We start from the raw sequence: 21,449 nt of genomic DNA, 5'->3' as shown, positions 1-21,449 counted from the left end.
ATCATGTATTTTTAAACTGGACTTATTACTGAGAATTTCTCATTTGTATGTTGTCCTGTCACCTAGTGGCCAAAAAAAGAATTGCAGTTTGAATGTTCTCAGCCTTTTCAGCGAGGCGGAGTGCATTTTAACCAATTACTGGCATCCCCATTGGCGAGTTTCCAGGTTTTTGCGCATTTAGATGCCGTGATCTTACTTGATCACGGCATTTAAAGGCTTTAATTACCGCGATCGGCATTGTTGCCGGTTAGGGTAGTTAGCTACAGGTCTCTGCTGTTTGACATAGCAGAGACCTGCCGGCCATGATGCCCGCTGCATGTGCGAGCGGGCGCCATGTTTGCCTATCTCTCCAGCACCGTAGTGAAAGGGTTAATAAAAGTTTATATCCTTATTCTATTGGGAATTATGTTTTTTAGAATGATAATAAATAGTAATAGTTTCTTTATAATATATTGGCTGTGAATAAACCAGTTATAGGTTTCAGGTTTCTAGGAAAAAACACTATTCTCAATATAGTAAGGCCTTTTTATTATTTATTATTATTATTATTATTATTGTTGTTATTATTATATATGTATGAGCGAATCGACTTCGGATAAAACATCCAAAGTTAATTCACATAAAACTGTTTTAATACTGTACGGAGCGAGCGCTCCAATGAGCCGAAGTTATTACTTCGCGAAGTCTCGTGACACTTTGCATAATAAGTTCATAAATTGATTTCTACTGTAAAAAAAACATTTCCCGAAATCTGATTTTGAATCCAACGTACCACTTGGGAAATGTCTTTTTTACAGTAGAAATAAATTTATGAAGTTATTGCGCAAAGTCTCGTGAGACTTCGTGAAGCAATAACTTCGGCTCATCCCTAATTCTATATTATTTATTGTAGTAGTCTTTTATTATGGCCTCTTGCACATGAAAGTTTTTTTTTTTTTTTTCCTTTTACGTTCCGTTTTTTGCGTTATGTATACGAAACCATTGATTTCAATGGATCCGCAAAAAAAAAAAAGGAAGGTACGCCGTATGGCTTCAGTTTACGTATTTCCGTTCAAAGATAGAACATGTCCTATTATTGTCCGCATAACGGACAAGGATAGTACTGTTCTATCAGGGGCCAGCTGTTCTGTTCCGCAAAAAACAGAATGCACACGGACGTCATCCGTATTTTTTGCGGACAAAAGCCATACTGTCGTGTGCAAGAGGCCTATGGGTTAAAGGGGATAGCCTATGGCAATTATCCAATGAGGGGGAGTCAATGGCAGACGGTGACGAGCCTCCCTAGCGTCACCAGGAGTTTTAGGGGTTGGATAACCCCTTTAACCCATAATAAAAGACTATACTACAATAAATAATATATGATCATATAATAAATCATAAAAACCATTCTAGCAAAATGTTCCCTCCCAAAACCATATGGTACTCCTTCGCTTCTCAGCCCTGCCATGTGCCCAAACAGCAGTTTACCACACATATGGGGTGTTTCTGCAAATTGCAGAATCGGGATAATAAATAGAGTTTTATTTGGCTCTTAACCCTTCCTTAAAATGGAAAATCTGCAAAAAAAAATAAAAAATAAAAAAGAGAATTAATTTTGGTTCCAATTCTAATACATTTTTTCCACAAATTGAAAGTTCACAGATTTTACCAAGAAAAAAAATAAAAAAATCACGTACAACACTGGTGTCTCCCAGGATTGTATCCAACCCCTTTCAAAGTCTTGGAGATGCTTGCCGGTGTTTATTCACATACGTTGGGCATGGGAAGAAGCAATGGTTTGTTTTTAGCATGGTTGGTAGTCTGATCTGAGGTCTAATGAAAAAAAAAAAATTTGGCTCATTTTCCTCCTCCAAAACCTACGTGCGTCTTATACGGCAAAAATATGGTACACAATAAAAGCATTTTTGAAAAGAAAAAATTGTTTTTATGTCACCGTTTTCTGAAAGTCATATTTTTTTTTCATTTTTCTGGTGATGGTCTTGTGTGGGGGCTCATTTTTGTGGGATGAGTCAACGTTTTCATCAGTACCGTTTTGAGGTACATATTACTTTTTTATTGCTTGATATTACACATTTTGTGTGGTGAGAAAAATCGCTGTTTTGGCACTGTTTTTTATTTATTTTTTACGACATTCACCTGACAGGGTAAATAACTTAATAGTTTTATAGAGCTGGTCGTTATAAACGCAGCTGTAGCTAAAACAAAATTACCCTAGTTCTGAATTGGTTAAAGGGTTGTTCCAGCTTCAACCCCAGTTTTATCTAGGTTCTGCACAGCTATGTACCTAACCTAAAAATGGCAGTCACCTGCTCCCTGCCGCTCTATTCCAGCACTGAGGGTGCAGTCTGGCATTTTCCAGTCCTTTTTTGTGTAAACTTCAGTATAGGGTCACATGCACCGCTGCAGCCTATTGCAGGCCTCAATAAATTTGTTTCATCTTGGCTTGTATTGGAGTTAAATGAGATGACTTATTGGCATGTTAAAGGGTAACTAAGTTTTCAGAAAACTTTTGATAATGTCAGAGACATTAAAAACGAGAAAGAAGAGCAGAAAAGGAAGCAAGGTGGACTTAGGCTCAATTCACACGTCCGCAATGTGTTTTGCGGATACACGGAGCCGCAAAACACGGAAAGCGGCAATGTGCATTCCGCATTTTGCGGACCGCACATTGCCGGCACTAATAGAATATGCCTGTTCTTGTCCGCAATTGCGGACAAGAATAGGACATGTTCTATTTTTTTACGGAAACACGGATGCGGAAGTGCGGATCCGCAAATGTGGATGCGGACAGCACATTCCAGCCCCATTGAAAATGAATGGGTCTGCACCCGTTCCGCAAAATTGCGGAACGGATGCGGATCCATTTTGCGGACGTGTGAATGGACCCTTAAAGGGAATGGTCCATCAGAAAATGACCTGCTGTTTAAATCACTTTTTTATGTTTAACATTTTTACATAATTATGTATGCCACATATTTAAACAAAGATAAAATCCTGCAGTTTTTGTACTGGCCACTATGTCTAATAATTGGCGCAACTTCTTGGTTTATTATACAGATCTAATCCTGCCTGTAACCATATCACCTCTGTGTATAGATAAGAGAGGATCCTCCATTCACAATAGGTGATTGTCAGACCTTCTCTATTCTTTCCTTGTACAATGACCTCTGCATAGGTCACAGAACATGCCTAGAAGACTCTCCCATAGAAGTCAGTGAGGTCTCCTCCTGACCATTGTGTCTATGGCCCATGGGGCTGCCGTTAAGCAATTTTCCTAATGCTGTTAAGAACAGCTCAGGTAAGATGGCAGCCCCTGTAATCATGTTCAGGAAATAGAAGAAACAAATCTGCAATCAGAAAATAAAAAGAGATTAGAAAAAAGGAGTTGTGGTGACACATTTCCCTTTAAGGACCTCTGCCGTACATGTATGGCGGAGGTCGGGTCCCCAAACATGGCGCCCACTCGCACATGCAGCGGGCGCCATAGCCGCCGGGTTTCTACTATTTTAAATAGCAGAGACCTGTGTCGCATGTATTCGATCAGCCATAAGGCTGATTGCATACATTTTCCCTTTCAGATGCCTTGGTCAAATGTGACCAGGGCATCTGCACAGTCCGGAAGCGGAAGTCGCGCACTGCCACTCCAGTAACAGCGTTCCCCGACTGAGATCGGAGAACCTGTTACTTTGATCTAGCAGGCTTTGGTGCCTATTAGATGTCTATACCAATACAGGCCACTAGGTGGCAGCATTGTATTGGTATAGTGCAAATAAAGTGTTAAATGGTGTCTATATAGACATCAATAAACACAATAGGCAATCTAATGACTTAAAAAAAAAATAAAGTTTTGCAAATATAAAAAAAAAAAGTTCAAATCACCCCCCTAACGCAGATCTGCGGTCCGGAGGCGGCAGCTGTGCGCTCAACGACGCATATACGCGTCATCTCGCGATAGCCGAGATTTCCTGTGAATGCGCGCACACAGGCGTGCGCATTCACAGGATCGGAAGGTAAGCGAGTGGATCTCCAGCCTGCCAGCGGCGATCGTTCGCTGGCAGGCTGGAGATGCGATTTTTTTTTTTTTAACCCCTAGCAGGTATATTAGACGCTATTTTGATAACAGCGTCTAATATACCTGCTACCTGGTCCTCTGGTGGTCCCTTTTGTTTGGATCGACCACCAGAGGACACAGGTAGCTGTGTAAAGTAGCACCAAACACCACCTACACTACACTACACCCCCCCCCTGTCACTTATTAACCCCTTATGAACCCCTGATCACTTCATATAGACTCCCTGATCACCCCCCCCCTCATTGATCACCCCCCTGTAAGGCTCCATTCAGACGTCCGTATGATTTTTACGGATCCATGGATACATGGATCGGATCCGCAAAACACATACGGACGTCTGAATGGAGCCTTACAGGGGGGTGATCAATGACAGGGGGGTGATCACCCCATATAGACTCCCTGATCACCCCCCTGTCATTGATCACCCCCTGTAAGGCTCCATTCAGACATTTTTTTGGGCCCAAGTTAGCGGAAATATATATATTTTTTTTTGTTTTTTCTTACTAAGTCTCATATTCTACTAACTTGTGTCAAAAAATAAAATCTCACATGAACTCACCATACCCCTCACGGAATCCAAATGCATAAAATTTTTTAGACATTTAGATTCCAGACTTCTTCTCACGCTTTCGGGCCCCTAAAATGCCAGGGCAGTATAAATACCCCACATGTGACCCCATTTCGGAAAGAAGACACCCCAAGGTATTCCGTGAGGGGCATATTGAGTCCATGAAAGATTGAAATTTTTGTCCCAAGTTAGCGGAAAGGGAGACTTTGTGAGAAAATACAAAAAAAAATATCAATTTCCGCTAACTTGTGCCAAAAAAAATTATTTCTATGAACTCGCCATGCCCCTCATTGAATACCTTGGGGTGTCTTATTTCCAAAATGGGGTCACATGTGGGGTATTTAAACTGCCCTGGCTTTTTAGGGGCCCGAAAGCGTGAGAAGAAGTCTGGGATCCAAATGTCTAAAAATGCCCTCCTAAAAGGAATTTGGGCCGCTTTGCGCATCTAGGCTGCAAAAAAAGTGTCACACATCTGGTATTGCCGTACTCAGGAGAAGTTGGGGAATGTGTTTTGGGGTGTCATTTTACATATACCCATGCTGGGTGAGAGAAATATCTTGGCAAAAGACAACATTTCCCATTTTTTTATACAAAGTTGGCATTTGACCAAGATATTTATCTCACCCAGCATGGGTATATGTAAAATGACACCCCAAAACACATTCCCCAACTTCTCCTGAGTACGGCGATACCAGATGTGTGACACTTTTTTGCAGCTTAGGTGGGCAAAGGGGCACACATTCCAAAGAGCATCTTTCGGATTTCACCGGTCATTTTTTACAGATTTTGATTGCAAACTACTTCTCACGCATATGGGCCCCTAAAATGCCAGGGCAGTATAACTACCCCACAAGTGACCCCATTTTGGAAAGAAGACACCTCAGGGTATTCCGTGAGGGGCATGGCGAGTTCCTAGAATTTTTTATTTTTTGTCACAAGTTAGTGGAATATGAGACTTTGTAAGAATAAAATAAAAAATAAATCATCATTTTCCGCTAACTTGTGACAAAAAATAAAATGTTCTATGAACTCACTATGCCCATCAGTGAATACCTTAGGGTGTCTACTTTCCGAAATGGGGTCATTTGTGGGGTGTTTGTACTGTCTGGGCATTGTAGAACCTCAGTAAAAGCTCTATTAGTGACAAGAAAAGGAGGTAAAAATCATTTGGGTGGTAAGTTGCATGACCGAGCAATAAACGGTGAAAGTAGTGTAGTGCAGAAGTGTAAAAAGTGGCCTGGTCATTAAGGGGGTTTTAGCTAGCGGGGTTGAAGTGGTTAAAAAGGTATACAAAATACTTAACCAATAAAAATAAACATCATGGGCATCGCCGCATGCGAAAATGCCCATACTATTAAATTATAACAATATTAATGGCATACGGCAAATGGTATAACGGGAAAAAAGTTAAAACAGCCAATTTTGCCATTTTTGGTCACTTCAACTACCCAATAATTTTTTTATAAAGAGTGATCAAAAAGTCGCACACACTTCAAATTGGTATCACTGAAAAGAACATATCATCCAGCAAAAAATGAGCCCTCACACAGCCCCGTACACATAACTACAAAAAAGTTTTATAGGGGTCAAAATTTGGTTATAAAAAAAAAAATTTCCCTTCCCACACGACAGCACCACAAAATAAAAGGTGGAGCCTCTCTCCACCCGTCAGTGGTTTCCTGTCCCTGGAGTAGGAGACCTACAGTTTCTTTTCAGGTCACCTACTGCTGGCCTTTGCTTCCTAGGGGGTCCCTAGAGGGCTAGCGGTATCCTGCCAGGGTCCATCGCGCTGAGGTTCAGGCTGTCAAGACCCTAGTATACAGGGGAGCTCTAGAGGCTCCCGTGCTTCTTGCAGCAGGTACGTGGGCATCTTCATTGAAGTAATGGACGCTGAAGCCGGTCTCTTCCAGTGGGGGCGGAGCTTTGGTGTGTACTTCCGGAATCACGTGATGACGTGCTTCCGGCCTTCAGCGTGTAAAGAAGCCTGCACCACTGCAAACTCTGAAGCAGACGTGTGCCCCATTATGAGGACACTTCATAGTGGAAGGACTGCAGCGCTTCAAGCTTCCAGGTTACGGAAGCATGATTTCTGTGCCTATATTCCCTCCCCTCTCTCGCTCTCTGCAATGAGGGTCCCATGTCATAATCTGACCCCTGGGATAAATCTAATATTTTAACCCCTTATAGCAGGCTTAGGCTCCATTCACACGTCCGTTGTTTCTTTCCTGATCTGTTCAGTTTTTTGCGGAACAGATCTGGACCAGATCTGTACCCATTCATTTTCAATGGGTCCTGAAAAAAAATCAGACATTGTGCTGTCCGATTTATTTATTTTTTTATTTATTTTTTCAGGACCCATTAAAAATGAATGGGTCCAGATCTGTTCCGCAAAAAACGGAACAGATCAGGAAAGAAACAACGGAAAATCTCCCCTCTGGAAAATTTTCCCACTAGAATAGAGCGTGCATGCGCGCCTAACTTCAGCGGCGACGGGATCCAGCGTCAAGTCTCCAGTCACTGTGTAACGCCCCTACGGCCATTGCCATGGTAACCTAACATAAAACATCATACTCTAGATAGAGCTTAAAAGCCAGGCTTCCATGTTTATTATTATATGTGTTTCTACCAATTGTGTGGGGCAAATCGGTCTATGATTATTATTACTGGGTGTTGATTAAACATAGGTGTTAACTTGAGTGACCTTTATATAAAAGGGAAAGAGAATACCCAGGCCGATTTCCTTAGCAGATGTCGTCTGAGGCAGGGGAAATGGTCTCTAAACCAGTCAGTTTTTTTTGACGATCACAAAGCTCTTGGGGATGCCGGTAATAGACCTGTTTACCTTCCGTCTCAACAAGAAGATAGATCAGTTCTGCTCTCTAAACCCCAGGGAATTCCCTTATGGAGTGGATGCCCTTCTCCTAAATTGGGATTGTCCTCTAGCCTATGCGTTTGCCCCGTTTCAATTATTGCCTGTAGTACTGAAAAGAAAATCAGAAGGGACAGAGCGAGGTGCTCCATTTTGGCTGAGAAGGGCATGGTTTACTCTTCTCCGACTGATGTCGGTTTCAGATCCCTGGGTGCTTCCAGAGATCCCGGATCTGTTGTCCCAGGGTCCAGTCTACCATACAGCAGTTCTCGGTCTTCGCTTCATGGCGTGGAATTGGAAAGGGTCCTTTTAGCCAAAAAAGGGTTTTCTCAGGAACTTATTGCCACCTTTCTTAAAAGTAAAAAAAGCAGTCACTATCTCTATTTATTAGGGCTGCAACGATTAATCGATGTAATCGATTATATTCGATAACTGGATTCGTTGTCGACGAATCCAGTTATCGAATAATCGCCGATTCGTTGCTATTCGGGCGGGCGGGCGGTCGCTGCATCTTTATTTTACCTTTTTACAATGACGCTCCCGCTCCTGTAACAGCCAGGCAGAGCGGACGGCGGCGTAACGTCACTCACTCACGTGACACGCCTGCTCCGCCTCCTTCATTCATGAAGTGGGCGGAGCGGGCGCGTCACGTGATTGAGTGACGTTACGCCGCCGTCCGCTCTGCCTGGCTGTTACAGGAGCGGGAGCGTCATTGTAAAAAGGTAAAATAAAGATGCAAGCATCGGGGCCGGGGCTGTTAGGGGGTAGGGGGAAGGGGGGATCTGTCTATGGCACTGCTATGGGAAGGGGGGTCTGTGTATAGCACTGCTATGGGGAGGGGGGTCTGTGTATAGCACTGCTATGGGGAGGAGGGGGGGGTCTGTGTATGGCACTGCTATGGGAAGGGGGATCTGTGCACTGTTATGCCCATAACAGTGCACATATCCCCCTCTCCATAACTACGCCGTCCACAGATCCCCCTCTCCATAACTACGCCGTCCACAGATCCCCCTCTCCATAACTACGCCGTCCACAGATCCCCCATAAGTGTCGTCCACAGATCCCCCATAAGTGTCGTCCACAGATCCCCCATAAGTGTCGTCCACAGATCCCCCATAAGTGTCGTCCACAGATCCCCCATAAGTGTCGTCCACAGATCCCCCATAAGTGTCGTCCACAGATCCCCCATAAGTGTCGTCCACAGATCCCCCATAAGTGTCGTCCACAGATCCCCCATAAGTGTCGTCCACAGATCCCCCATAAGTGTCGTCCACAGATCCCCCATAAGTGTCGTCCACAGATCCCCCATAAGTGTCGTCCACAGATCCCCCATAAGTGTCGTCCACAGATCCCCCATAAGTGTCGTCCACAGATCCCCCATAAGTGTCGTCCACAGATCCCCCATAAGTGTCGTCCACAGATCCCCCATAAGTGTCGTCCAGATCCCCCCCCCCCCCCCCCCCCCCCCCCACGATCCCCCATAAGTGTCGTCCACAGATCCCCCATAAGTGTCGTCCACAGATCCCCCATAAGTGTCGTCCACAGATCCCCATAAGTGTCGTCCACAGATCCCCCATAAGTGTCGTCCACAGATCCCCCATAAGTGTCGTCCACAGATCCCCCATAAGTGTCGTCCACAGATCCCCCATAAGTGTCGTCCACAGATCCCCCATAAGTGTCGTCCACAGATCCCCCATAAGTGTCGTCCACAGATCCCCCATAAGTGTCGTCCACAGATCCCCCATAAGTGTCGTCCACAGATCCCCCATAAGTGTCGTCCACAGATCCCCCATAAGTGTCGTCCACAGATCCCCCATAAGTGTCGTCCACAGATCCCCCATAAGTGTCGTCCACAGATCCCCCATAAGTGTCGTCCACAGATCCCCCATAAGTGTCGTCCACAGATCCCCCATAAGTGTCGTCCACAGATCCCCCATAAGTGTCGTCCACAGATCCCCCATAAGTGTCGTCCACAGATCCCCCATAAGTGTCGTCCACAGATCCCCCATAAGTGTCGTCCACAGATCCCCCATAAGTGTCGTCCACAGATCCCCCATAAGTGTCGTCCACAGATCCCCCATAAGTGTCGTCCACAGATCCCCCATAAGTGTCGTCCACAGATCCCCCATAAGTGTCGTCCACAGATCCCCCTAAGTGTCGTCCACAGATCCCCCATAAGTGTCGTCCACAGATCCCCCATAAGTGTCGTCCACAGATCCCCCATAAGTGTCGTCCACAGATCCCCCATAAGTGTCGTCCACAGATCCCCCATAAGTGTCGTCCACAGATCCCCCATAAGTGTCGTCCACAGATCCCCCATAAGTGTCGTCCACAGATCCCCCATAAGTGTCGTCCACAGATCCCCCATAAGTGTCGTCCACAGATCCCCCATAAGTGTCGTCCACAGATCCCCCATAAGTGTCGTCCACAGATCCCCCATAAGTGTCGTCCACAGATCCCCCATAAGTGTCGTCCACAGATCCCCCATAAGGTTCGTCCACAGATCCCCCATAAGTGTCGCCACAGATCCCCCATAAGTGTCGTCCACAGATCCCCCCATAAGTGTCGTCCACAGATCCCCCATAAGTGTCGTCCACAGATCCCCCATAAGTGTCGTCCACAGATCCCCCATAAGTGTCGTCCACAGATCCCCCATAAGTGTCGTCCACAGATCCCCATAAGTGTCGTCCACAGATCCCCCATAAGTGTCGTCCACAGATCCCCCATAAGTGTCGTCCACAGATCCCCCATAAGTGTCGTCCACAGATCCCCCATAAGTGTCGTCCACAGATCCCCCATAAGTGTCCGTCCACAGATCCCCCATAAGTGTCGTCCACAGATCCCCCATAAGTGTCGTCCACAGATCCCCCATAAGTGTCGTCCACAGATCCCCCATAAGTGTCGTCCACAGATCCCCCATAAGTGTCGTCCACAGATCCCCCATAAGTGTCGTCCACAGATCCCCCATAAGTGTGTCCACAGATCCCCCATAAGTGTCGTCCACAGATCCCCCATAAGTGTCGTCCACAGATCCCCCATAAGTGTCGTCCACAGATCCCCCATAAGTGTCGTCCACAGATCCCCCATAAGTGTCGTCCACAGATCCCCCATAAGTGTCGTCCACAGATCCCCCATAAGTGTCGTCCACAGATCCCCCATAAGTGTCGTCCACAGATCCCCCATAAGTGTCGTCCACAGATCCCCCATAAGTGTCGTCCACAGATCCCCCATAAGTGTCGTCCACAGATCCCCCATAAGTGTCGTCCACAGATCCCCCATAAGTGTCGTCCACAGATCCCCCATAAGTGTCGTCCACAGATCCCCCATAAGTGTCGTCCACAGATCCCCCATAAGTGTCGTCCACAGATCCCCCATAAGTGTCGTCCACAGATCCCCCATAAGTGTCGTCCACAGATCCCCCATAAGTGTCGTCCACAGATCCCCCATAAGTGTCGTCCACAGATCCCCCATAAGTGTCGTCCACAGATCCCCCATAAGTGTCGTCCACAGATCCCCCATAAGTGTCGTCCACAGATCCCCCATAAGTGTCGTCCACAGATCCCCCATAAGTGTCGTCCACAGATCCCCCATAAGTGTCGTCCACAGATCCCCCATAAGTGTCGTCCACAGATCCCCCATAAGTGTCGTCCACAGATCCCCCATAAGTGTCGTCCACAGATCCCCCATAAGTGTCGTCCACAGATCCCCCATAAGTGTCGTCCACAGATCCCCCATAAGTGTCGTCCACAGATCCCCCATAATAGTGTCGGCCACAATTTGTTTTAATATGGCCTTTGAACATAATTTTTCAAGTAAGATCATATAAACCTCTCTGTTTTGTAATTTTGTCGTTTTTCCCGATTAATCGATTAATCGTAGAAATTAATCGGCAACTAATCGATTATTCAAATAATCGTTAGCTGCAGCCCTACTATTTATGCAAGAATTTGGAGGAAGTTAATAGATTGTTATAATCTCAATCCTAGCTCATTGCCTAGTTCTGTGCCCATCCATCATATTCTGGAGTTTCTTCAGAAAGGGCTAGCCTTAGGTTTGACCAAAAACACCCTTACAGTTCAGGTTTCGGCTCTTTCTGCCCTTTTCTTTCAGAATTTTCAGTGATCCATGGATTTTCAGATTTTTTTTTTTTTTTTTTTTTTTTTTAGAGCCGTGGATAGGAGTACTCCTATTCCCATTCCAAGGGTACCCCCTTGGGATTTTAATGTAGTCCTGAAAGCCTTAACCCAGCCACTCTTTGAGCCTATTGATTCCTGTGACATTAAACACTTGACTGGTTTTGCTTTTGGCGCTTACATTAGCCCGTAGAATTGGCGAAACTACATGCTATTTCTAAAGATCCTCCATTTACAACGATCTTGGAGGATAGGGTCATTATACAACCTGATCCTGCCTTTTTGCCAAAAGTTTCATCACAGTTCCATAGATCCCAAGAAATAGTGGTTCCTTCCTTTTGTGACAATCCCAAGTCCCCTAAGGAAGAATAGTTTCATACCTTAGATGTGAGACGTTGCCTGTTGAACTTCATCTTTAATCGACTAAGGATTGGCGAAAGTCTTCTGCCTTGTTTGCCCTATTCTCGGGACTGAACAAGGGTAAGAAGGCTTCTAAAAGTTCCCTGGCTAGGTGGATAAGACTCTGCATTTCTCTGTCCTATTTGAAATCTGGTTTGTCTCCTCCTGTTTCGGTGAAGGCTCATTCCACGCGTTCTATTTCTACTTCTTGGGCAGAAAGATCTGGTGCTTCCATTGAGCAAATTTGTAGAGCTGCCATGTGGTCCACTCCCTCTACCTATTTTTAAACACTATCGTTTGGATCTCAACTCTTCCTCTGATCTCTACTTTGGTAAAAATGTTCTTCAAGCAGTGGTTTCCCCCCCCCTGCTGTTCTCTGTATTTCTCTCTGGTGATGTCGTGGGGGGGAAGGGAAAAATGATGATTACACTTACCTGTAATCGGATTTTCCAGACCTAATGACAGCACCCTTCCTTATTCCCTCCCTGGGTTTCCTTGAGATTTCGGTTATCACTGGGTGTTGCAAAAAAAAAAAAAAAAAAGTGTGTTTTTTATGTTGTATATGATAAGCTGGATGAACTTAGGTTGGAGTCCCTCTCTTGCTTTGTAAACCACTGTCTGGTGGAAGGAGGCTCCACCTTTTTATTCTGTAGGTTTCCTGTCCCTGGAGGCAGATCCTCTCTCTGTGGTGCTGTCGTGGGGTCTGGAAAATCCGATTACCTGTAAAGCCGAATGCACACTTCCGTGTTTCACGGCCTGAGCGGTCCGTGGTAACACGGCCTGGATTCGGCTTAAGTGTAATCATCATTTATTTATTTTTTCCCCTCAAAGGTTTACATTTTTTTTTTTCAGTATTAAATCGCAAGAAAAATTATACAAGTGTGGTATCGTTGTAACCGTACTGACCTGGAGAATGAAGATAACAGGTCAATTTTAACGCATACTGTACAGTGTAAAATAAATAAATAAATAAAATATATATATATATATATATATATATATATATATATATATATATATATATATATATATATATTAAACAAGATATTGGGCAGCACTGCAGACAAAGTGGAAAAATTGCGTGCCAGCGGCCACAGAAGCGATCCAACATCCAATTCAAGTGCCGTGGAATATATCTACTTGCAAATACAGCAGCAGCACAGTCAGATGGTGTGCACTGGGTGCAATTCCTCTACGAAGGCAGGCTTCTCCTCCACTGTATATATATCCCAAAAAACGAGGCAGCACTCCAGAATAGCGTGAAAGGGTGAAGACCCCAAACTTTAAGCCCCCAGCAACGTTTCGGCCTACTCAATGAGGCCTTTGTCAAGCTTGACAAAGGCCTCATTGAGTAGGCCGAAACGTTGCTGGGGGATTAAAGTTTGGGGTCTTCACCCTTTCACGCTATTCTGTATTGCTGCCTCGTTTTTTGGGAGAATATATATATATATATATATATATATATATATATATATATATATATATATATATATATATATATATATATATATATATATATATATATATATATATGTATATATTCTCATCTCTATCTCCTTTATCAGAATTTTTTTTTTTCCGCTTCCTACTACATGGTATGCAACCGTCAATGGTGCCATTAGAAAGTACAACAACTTATCCCGCAAAAAATAAGCCCTCATAAGGCTATGTGAATGGAAAAATAAAAGTTAGGACTATGGGAAGGTGGGGAGTGAAAAACGAAAATGCAAAAATGGAAAATCCCAGGGTCGTTAAGGGGTTAGGAAGTCTATGGTCTTCTCTCTCCTCGTTCTAGCGATCGGTTGGGGTCCCAGCACTCACATGACATATTGAATGTTTTCTGAAAACTCTGACCCATTAAATGAGGAAACAAGGTGCTTCTGATATCTGTGTAGTGAGCAGATGCCTCATCTGCTGGCAGCTTGCCCATGATGTCATGCCCTGACCAGCCTATCGGGATTTTACTCTGGTAGTGACAATGGTCAGTCTGCCGCTGAGTATATTGCCATACATCTGTCTGTCATCAAGGAACCCCAGCAAGCCATGTTTTACTGATTTCCTAAATTTTACTGGTGTGATTTGATTAATTTAACTCTACCAATAATTAGCACATTGGGAAATCCTCAAGATATGGCCTGTTGGAGCTTCTTGAGGGCATGCTGGAAAACCGTGACCTAGAGTGTGACTATCATGATAGCCCAGTAAAGATCTGACATTTCTGTCACACTCAAAAATAACCCTGCCCGTGAGCCATATGTCCTGGAGCGGCATACATTGTGCGCAAGGGAGCGCACAGCATCATAGGTAATATCATATGAGTGCGGGACAATAGCCCCGCGGGTGGCCCGATGCGCACAGCATCATAGTAACCTATGATGCTGTGCGCTCCCGTGCGCACGATGTATGCCGCGCCGGGACATATGGCACGCTCACCGACCGTATGTCTCTGAGGGCATACGGTCGTGTGCATGAGCCCTTACTCTGATTAAAGCCTCATTCACATGTCAGTGTTTTGGTCAGTGATTATGAGCCAAAACAAGGATTGGAGCCTCCATAGAAATAAGACGTGTACCTGTTCTGTATTTTGATCCACACCTGGTTTTGGCTTACAGTCACTGATGGAAATCACTGACGTGTGAATGAGGCATAATAGATTATTTAGGATTAATAAAACTCTACCTGAGAATTTGACAATGGATCTTTCACATCTATATTTCTCTTTTGTACGAGGCCACTAGAGGGCACAATAACTGTATGTTCGTCTGTGTAGTCCACAATCTTGCCGCATGATTTCATAGATCAGTGGTCTGTGTACATGCCCGTTGTAGGCCTCTGTGGATTCACCATTTACAAACATTTTTGAACATCTGTTAATGACAGCATTGCTTTGCTTGGTAAGAGTCTGTAACTATCATGGTTACTTACAGTATATTACATGTAATAGTTTTGTGCCTCTGTTTTGAATATTATAGGAAAGGCGAAAAGCTATAGAATAGTAGTATGTATTTCCAGCTTTGGGAGTTTCTATAAAACCCATGTGAGAGGACCTGGCTTGGATTAGAATGGGCTGGACAGGTCCTTACTGCATCGAGTCACTGTAGGGCAGTAATGGCGAACTTTTTAGAGGCCAAGTGCCCAAACTGCAACCCAAAACCCACTTATTTATCGCAAAGTGCCGACACGGCAATTTAACCTGAATAGTACAGTCCAATACTATGTACTTTATCATTTAGCTGTAATAGCTGGCCTACATTCAATGCACTACCTGTGCTGTTCATAGTGCGCCCTGCACAGATTGGTATGCCTTAGACTTTTTCCCAGGGTACAGTGGTGTGGGATTAATGAATTGTGCTTCTTTATCTGGCAAACTAATGGACAAGTCTGGGTTTTGCAAATGTCCGTTACATTCCTGACAGCATTGTGCCAACCGTAAAGTTTGGTGGAGGAGGGATAATGCTATGGGTTTGTTTTTCAGGGGTTGTCCTAGGCCTCTTGGTACCAGTGAAGAGAAATCTTAGTATACAACATTTTGGAATATTGTATACCAACTTTGTGGGAACAGTTTGGGGAAGGCCCCTCTCTGTTCCCTCACAAAGCAAGGTCCATAAAGGAATGGTTGGGCGAGTCTGGTGTGGAAGAACTTGACTCTCCAACACAGAGCCCTGAACTCAACCCCATTGAACACCTTTGGGATAAACTAGAATGGAGATTGCAAACCAGGCCCTCTCGTCAGTGTTTGACAAAACAAATCTTCTGGATGAATCGGCAAAAATTCCCAAAGACACTCCAGAATCTGGTAGCAAGCTTTCCCAGAAAGAGTGGGAAACGTTTTATCTGCAAAGTGGGAACCAGCTCCATATCAATGCCATGGATTTAGAATGGGAGATCATGAACGTTCCTGTAGTTGTAATGTGTAATCTCAATACTTTTGTCACTATAGTATAGCTCATTTGTTTCTGCAGTACCCGAGGTGGATTGTTATATAAGTGAAATATACTCTTGTCTATACACAATATAAAAAAAGTGAACTCCTTTCTTCCTAGACCTCGTTAAGTATTTTTCCCTGATCCGGAAATACTATCCAAGGAAGTACTCATTTTGTATTCTGTTTATCGGGTGAACATAAAATGTATTCTGCCAGGTTATGCTGAAGAAATGAAGGTCAGAAGATATGGTATTTTCAAAGATTTATTTCAATATGTCATTTTGTATTCTGTATTTTGTATTCTATGACAGGGCCATGCTCTTGCTGTACCATCCAGTTCAACAGGATGGCAGATTCAACATACAGACTAGCGCCTGTGACCTCTAGTTTGGGAAGCTATGCAGTGTCCACTGGTTTAAATGTGTTTTCTAGGGTACTGTATAAGAAACGTCAAATTACACTGTTTACCCAAAACAGTTTGATCAACATTTGTGGACACACTCAAGTTTAAAAGAAAGATTTGTACCTCTCCTGTATTTTGGCCCTTCCCCTGCCACACAGCGCAGATGAAACGCAGGCACACTGCAGTCGAGTACCGTGCAGCTGTACAGGCCAAAGCTGGCTTCTGTGCGACCAATAACAATGCAGACTGACTAAGGCTAATTTCACACCTGCATTAGGTGCAGATCCGTCTGGTATCTGCACAGACGGATCCGCACCTATAATGCAAACGCTTGTATCTGTTCAGAACGGATCAGTTTTCATTACCATGAACAAACAAAAATGCAAACGGTTCATGATAATGCAAACTGATCCGTTTTGACTTGCACTGAAGGTCAATGGGAGGCGGATCCGTTTTCAATTGCACCATATTGTGTCGGTGAAAACGGATCCGTCCCCATTGACTTACATTGTGAGTCAGGACGGATGCGTTTGGCTCAGTTTCATCAGGCGGACAGCAAAGCGCTGCAAGCAGCGTTTTAGTGTCCGCCTCCAGAGCGGAATGGAGGCTGAACGGAGGCAAATTGATGCATTCTGAACGGATCCTTATCTATTCAGAATGCATTGGGGCTGAACTGATCCGTTTTGGACCGCTTGTGAGAGCCCTGAAACGGATCTCACAAGCGGACCCAGACACGCCAGTGTGAAAGTAGCCTAAACGCTGCAGTCCTTATCAGTAGGTTAACAAGAGTCAGCTGTGGCCTGTACAGCCGCGCAGTACTTGACAGCAGTGCAGCAGCATTGTAGCTGCGACATAAGAAAAAACTGAACAGAACTGTTGGGTAACCTCAATTAAGATTTCGCTTTTAATACATCATTAAAATACCCAAAAAGGAAGCAGAAGGTCAGCCGCCAGGGTGCAATACACTTGTCACAAATCACTCAGTGGTGAATGAATACAATGGTATATTAGTGCCAAGAGAACTAGGTGGGAGGGGGAAGGGAAAACTGGGTCTATTCCTTCTAGTAAACCCTCCTCTAGTAGTGCTCCACCTGGGGATCAACAAGCTGACCCTAAACAGGGCGATCCCACTGCGTGTCTACTTCCTACTAGTATATCCCTAGGGGTCCCTACGCCGTGCCATTTGACTGACCAGCTTCGTCGAGGAAGGGAGCAAGCGAGGGAACTAACACCTGGCACAATAAAGGATACACTGAGAAAAGCTACATAAAGCAATTCAGCAGGTATATATAGTCCTGCCCAAGCACAAACATATAGATATGCACACGATAGCAAGCAGTATATAGCTATATCCCAGTACCACTCTGCCCGACGCGTTTCATTGGCATGAGGCCAACTCATCAGGGGACTTGAATTAATAAAATACAGCAATGAAATAACAAAAAATAATAAAGTGCAAAAAACAAGTGAAACTTAGCTTAGCAACAACGACAGAGACTCCATCTGGTCAATCTAATGGAGTACTTTGTCCTCATGGCACAGCCCTCTACTTTCTCTGAAGCTGATCCGGATCCGGCAGGCACGGAATGCATATGGAGTAATTTCAGTTTTTTGTGGCCCCATTGAAGTGAATGGTTCCGCATACGGACCGCAAAAAACTGAACGGACACGGAAAAAAATACGTTCGTGTCCATGCACCCTAAGACACCAATCTACTTTGCCTTCACCTCTGTTCACACAAAATTTAACCTATACTGTTGTTCATTTCTTTAAAAAAAAAATCTATAAAACTATGGGGGACATTTTAATAAGAACAATGTTTAACATGCCAGTCCTAATCTACCCCCTCCTGGTGTCAGATGCGCCACAATTATTAACCCCTAATGTACATCGCTGTGCTGAGTTCCCATCATGCACCATAATAGTATGATGCTTTGATCGGGTGAGCACATGAGACTGATTCTTTAAAAAAAAAAATTTTTATTGTGTACATAATAGTACGCACTTACACACAGCACATCCTGACACTGTTGGGACACAGCGTGGCGCCCAGAGTAGACCAGGAAGCAATGACTAATACCAGCGCTAGCACTCTCCACTCCTGCTCCTACTGTAATAATAAGTGCTTCCATAATGGAACCATGCAGTGTGCCTGTACAGCAGTTTATGACCACATATGTTGTGTTGTCGTATTTAGTAGAAAATGAGAAAAAATCGTGAGGTCCTTTTTCTCCTGTGACCCATTGTGAAAATGATTTTTTTAAAATAAAATCTTAAAATTAATTTAAAATGTAATTTTCATTTTCAAGGGATGTAGTTTCTAAAAAAAGGGGTTATTTTTTTGGGGGGTCTCTCCTGTAGGGGTACAGCGCTCCAGGCTAAAAAAAAATATCAAGGAGCCATTGGCTCCTAACCTGAAAAATGTAGGAGCCAAATAAAAAATGCATATATTTACGATATAATAATAAAAAAGACATGTCTTACCTAGGGTTGTTACGATACCAAAATTTTGATTCGATTTCGATACCATAAAAAATGTATTGCGATACTCGATACCATGCGAAAAAAATAAAACGCCAAAAAAGCTGCGTGCATTCCGCATTTTATGGAACATCTGGACTATAATGAAACAGTCCTATCCTATTTTTTGGGGGGGACAAGGTTACAAAAAAATTGCAAATTGCACGGTTTTTATTTTTTTCTGGTAGGGCGTTCACCGCATAGGAGTTTTTTTTTATATTTTAATAGTTAGCACTTTTTTGGGTGTGGCGATATGTAATATGTTTATTTATTGTTTATATATTTTATATCCATATCCCATACCCAACCTCTATGACATAGAGGCTGGGTGCCCGGGTATGGGATATGGCCAACACCCGCAGGCTGCATTTGTATTCAGGCATAAACTATATTCATTGGTGGCGCAGTGGCGACAGCCCCTCCCTTCCTCCTCCCTGCTATTAGTCCATTGGTGACACCAGCGGCACAGGGGGAGGGACTGCCTCTTTCTCCCCTGTGCTGCTGAGGAGAACATTGCACGCGCTGAGAGCAGCGCGTGCCATGTCGGTGCAACTCGCGTGTGTCTGCTGGATGAAAGCCCTTTCTTCTTAAAGAGGCAGAACAGTGGAGGGTCTAGGTGCAAATGGCGACAAGACTACAAAGTCTTGTCACCGTTTTGCAATTCTAAGTCGCATTAGCGACCATTTTGGTCGCCATCTGGAGCCCTGCGGTACCTCAGAGTTTCTTTACATGGCGCCTGAAAATCAGTAGCGGCATCCATGGGGTTAATAGAGGGAGGGGGCTCCCTCTCTCTCAACAATCAGGGCTGCTGCGATCGCAGCGCCCGATGGTTGCCATGGCAACTGGACGCTTTGCAAAGGCGTCCGGTTGCCATGGTATAGGCGTCCAGTGCTGCCACCTACAGGCATCTGATTGTATTATACTTTGCAATGCAAGAGCATTGCAAAGTATAGTACAACCATCAGCCCCACTGGATCCTCAAGATCCAAGAGGGAACTGATAAAAAAAAAAGTGAAAATAATAAAAGTAAAAATAAATAAATAAAAATGTAAAAAAGAAATTTCCTTTTCCTATAAAACAAAACAAAAAAAAACACACATATTAGGTGTCACCGCGTCCGTAACGACCATCTCTATAAATATATCACATCATCAAACACCATAAAAAATAAAAACGGTGTAAAAAAAAAAGCCATTTTTGTCACCTTACATCACAAAAAGTGCAACACCAAGCGATCAAAAAAGGCCAATATACCCCAAAATAGTACCAATCAAACCGTTACCTCATCCCGCAAAAAAAATGAGCCCATATTTAGGACAATCGGCCAAAAAATAAAAAAGCTATGGCTCTCAGACTATGGAGACACTAAAACATCATTTTTTTTTGGTTTCAGAAATGCTATTATTGTGTAAAACTTAAATAAATAAGAAAAAGTATACATATTGGGTATTGCCACGTCCGTAACGATCTGCTCTATGAAACTGTCACATGACCTAACCCCTCAGATGAACGCTGTAAATAAAAAAAAAAAAAAAAATGTTCCAAAACAGCCAATTTTTTGGCCACCTTGCCCCATAAAGTGTAATAATGAATGATCAAAAAATCCTATGTACCCAAAAATGGTACCAATAAAAACCTCAACTCTTTCTGCAAAAAATGAGCCCCTGCACAAGACGATCGGTAGAAAAATAAAAAACATATGGCGTTCAGAAAACCAATCCAGCAAAATATGCCTTCCAAAAACCATACGTTTACGACCACATGTGGGGTGTTTCTGTAAACCGCAGAATCAGCGTAATAAATATTGAGTTTTGTTTGGCTGTTAACCCTTAATGTGTTAAAGAAAAAAATTTAATAAAATAGAAAATCTGCTAAAGTGAAATTTTGAAATTTCATCTCCATTTTCCTTTAATTCTTGTGGAACACCTAAAGGGTTAATAACGTTTGTAAAATTAGTTTTAACCACTTCAACCCCGCTAGCTGAAACCCCCTTAATGACCAGGCCACTTTTTACACTTCTGCACTACACTACTTTCACAGTTTATTGCTCGGTCATGCAACTTACCACCCAAATGAATTTTACCTCCTTTTCTTCTCACTAATAGAGCTTTCATTTGGTGGTATTTCATTGCTGCTGACATTTTTACTTTTTTTGTTATTAATCAAAATTTAACGTTTTTTTTGCCAAAAAATGAAATTTTTCACTTTCAGCTGTAAAATTTTGCCAAAAAAACGACATCCATATATAAATTTTTCCCTAAATTTATTGTTCTACATGTCTTTGATAAAAAAAAAAAATGTTTGGGCAAAAAAAAAAATGGTTTGGGTAAAAGTTATAGCGTTTACAAACTATGGTACAAAAATGTGAATTTCCGCTTTTTGAAGCAGCTCTGACTTTCTGAGCACCTGTCATGTTTCCTGAGGTTCTACAATGCCCAGACAGTAGAAAACCCCCACAAATGACCCCATTTCGGAAAGTAGACACCCTAAGGTATTCGCTGATGGGCATAGTGAGTTCATAGAACTTTTTATTTTTTGTCACAAGTTAGCGGAAAATGAT

The 21,449-nt window shown here is 43.5% G+C and overlaps 1 protein-coding gene across 3 annotated transcripts in view; it reads left to right on the top strand.

Annotated features, from left to right (window-relative positions):
* Positions 1–21,449, top strand: part of LOC122920998 (myoneurin-like) — an 80,696-nt gene that overhangs the window by 10,488 nt on the left and 48,759 nt on the right. The window contains exon 1 of one of the 3 annotated variants that reach the window (XM_044270875.1): positions 16,085–16,202. The exons of the other annotated variants lie outside the window; for them this stretch is intronic. The gene's annotated coding sequence lies outside the window, so the exon portion shown is untranslated. Of the gene's footprint in view, positions 1–16,084; positions 16,203–21,449 lie in introns of those variants that run through there. 3 annotated transcript variants of the gene reach the window in all.

The sequence above is a fragment of the Bufo gargarizans genome, chromosome 1, assembly GCF_014858855.1.
Source record: "Bufo gargarizans isolate SCDJY-AF-19 chromosome 1, ASM1485885v1, whole genome shotgun sequence".
NCBI lineage: Eukaryota > Metazoa > Chordata > Amphibia > Anura > Bufonidae > Bufo > Bufo gargarizans.
This window is presented reverse-complemented; position numbering and strand designations above follow the sequence as displayed.